Source organism: Thamnophis sirtalis, unplaced genomic scaffold (assembly GCF_051295495.1).
Source record: "Thamnophis sirtalis isolate CommonGarterSnake01/CBP01778 unplaced genomic scaffold, rThaSir2_p1.2 scaffold_2, whole genome shotgun sequence".
NCBI lineage: Eukaryota > Metazoa > Chordata > Lepidosauria > Squamata > Natricidae > Thamnophis > Thamnophis sirtalis.
The window spans coordinates 164,902,833-164,905,562 of NW_028261382.1; the positions used below are offsets into that span (position 1 = coordinate 164,902,833).

At 43.2% G+C, this 2,730-nt stretch overlaps 1 pseudogene; it reads right to left on the reverse strand.

Annotated features, from left to right (window-relative positions):
* Nucleotides 1–607: 607 nt before the first annotated feature.
* LOC148049253 (SCAN domain-containing protein 3-like) lies at nt 608–1,301 on the reverse strand (annotated as a pseudogene).
* Between the last annotated feature and the right edge of the window lie 1,429 nt (nt 1,302–2,730).

Here is a 2,730-nt window from a genome sequence, read left to right on the forward strand (position 1 = left end):
TTTGAAAGAGTCTTGGGAACTGATACAGCACTTGGCGACTCATATTGCTTGCAAGGATGTCCAATTTTGAAATAAATGAGCAGAGTATTCCTTTGGCCTTAAGAAAATTGATTTTATCTCCTTGCAGCTTTACATTCACTTCATTCAGCTTGTCAAAAACATCAACGAGATAAGCTACATCCAGACGTCAAAGTTTAAGAGATCTGCTTAGACTTGGATCAGTGGATTCAAGAAATTCGACAACTGTGTCAAAAAGTTCGTGGAATTGCCACAAACACTTTCCTTTTGAAAGCCACTTTACTTCCGTCTGCAAAAGGAGACATTCAAACTCCTCGTCATTTTCTTCACAAAGCTTGTGAAAAAGTTAGTTGTTCAAGGCATTCGACTTAATTTTATTCACAGCGTTAATGATGTAACGTGTAGACTCGTGTAAACTGCCACTCAAATTTTTTGAGACAAGGTGCTGTCTATGAACGACGCAATGGACAATCATAACTCCAGATACAACTGATTTTAGATGAGCTTGAAATCCGCGATATCGTCCGACCATGGATACAGTCCGTCGATTGTACATGCCACGACATTTGTCAAAGGGATGTTTTTCTCATTAAAAAAACTCTTCAACCTTTTTAAATATTGAAGAACCTTTTGTGTGGGTGGCTAAATTTCGAGCAAATAACAGTTCTTCCCCGATCTCTTCCTTTCCATTGATGAAACGGACATAAGCCAATAACAAGGCTTCCTTTTCACGAATCGTTGACTCATCAATCAATCTGCATCACGAATTCTGTACTTTTCAAGGTGTCAATAAGCCTTTCTTCCACTTCAGCAGCCATTTCATCCATTCTTTTTGATACGGTGTCATTGCTCAAAGGAATTGATTGTGTGAAAGTGCTTGCGCTGGGCCCCAACATGGTGGCAACAATCTGTTTCACTGCTGGTAAAATCAGCGTTTCTCCGATAATGTGAGGTTTGCCACATTTCGCTATCAACAAAGATACTTCATAGGAACAAATGAGCCCCTTGTTGGCGTTGAGTGACGATTTTCCAAATAACTTCTCAACAGTGCTGCGACCCACAAACTTGGCCTTTAAGGATTGGAAAAACGATACCAGTTTGACGGCTTTATCCGAATGAATTCTTACCAAATGGTCTTTCAGTCGGGAAGACTTCATCGCTTCATTTGAAAATGTTTTCTCACAAAGAAGACAAAACGGAAGCTGTACGTTGGAAGGAGATGGAATGAATCCCAATTTTAGGTATTCCGTCGAATATTGGCGACACTTCCTCTTCTCGCCCATGCTGAGAGGTCTTCGAAATGAAAGGCACCAACTGCAAATTAGATTTCCGACTGCACTGGAACACTATAAAACACACGTGGACGCCGATAAACCTAGTTTCAACAGTTATGCTGACATTACAGCTGACATCACAGGGGACAGCCACTCAGCATGCGATGTTTTGAAAGACGCGCTCACTCCTCCATCACTGCCCATTCTGGCCAATGGCGCTCCACTGTATGGGTAGAGTGAGAGAGGCTGCTGCGCAACACGCATGAAGAAGAGCGATGCGTATTCACATATGTATGGCATTCTGTACTGAAGCTAGCTGGAGGAACATTTTAAAACACAGTTCAATCCACTAATAGCGAGTGGATGTTTTTGTACGACAGATATACAGCGGTTCACTGTACGAAAAAAGTCTCAAAAGTGTTCCCAAAATAACTCGCTCCATTGCCCACATATCGCCCCCTTCCATTCCTTTGCCCCCGCTCCATTGCCCCCATATTGTCCCTTTTGGTTCCATTCCCCCCCCCCCGCGGGGGGCGATATTGCCCAGGTTAAGAACCACTGATCTATGAGACTGGGAGCAATCCAGTAAAGACCCCATCAACGCATCTGCTTCTCTTTTGTTTAAGGACTTGATTAGCCAGGAAGATGGCTTCTTGTTTTGTTTAGTGACTGTTCCAAGTTACAAAGGCACTGAAAAAAGTGAATTATGCCCAGTTTTCCCACTTACAGCCATTGCAGCATCCCAATGGTCACTCAATCAAAATTTGGCCACTTGGAACTGGCCTATATTGATGACACTGTCCCGGGGTCACATGATTGCTGTTTGTAACCTTCCCAGGGGTTCCCGACAAGTTAATGAGAGAAGCCCAGATTGTCTTAATAGCTGCATGATTCGCTTAACAACTGCAGTCATTCATTTAAAAACTGTGGCAAAAAGTCATAAAAGAGGGGAAAACTCAATAAACAAAAGCTTTGCTTAGCAATGGAAATTTTGGGTTCTATTGTGCTTGTAAATTGAGAACTACCTAGAGTTGAGAAAGAGATAGAAAATGAAAGACCCATACAGGTAGGACCAGGCATTTCTGAGGTTAAAAAAAAAAATCATTTTCTGAATTAACTGATACATACTGTATTAGCACGTAGAATTATATACCGCTTCACAGTGCTTTACAGCCTTCTCTAAGCGCTTTACAGAGTCAGCATATTGCCCCAGAGGTAGGTTGCTCTCGGTTTTACTATCGGTTCACTTCATGTATCAAAAGTGTGCATGCATGTGTATGCACCATCCATAATGCAATGTGCATGAGATCCACCCCGCGTGACCCACCCCGCGCGCATGCACATGCAACCCTTCACATGGTCCCTGCCCCCTGTGCATGCATGCACCCCCGCATACTGTCTCCCCCCCACACTTGTGCATGCGACCCCCACATTCATG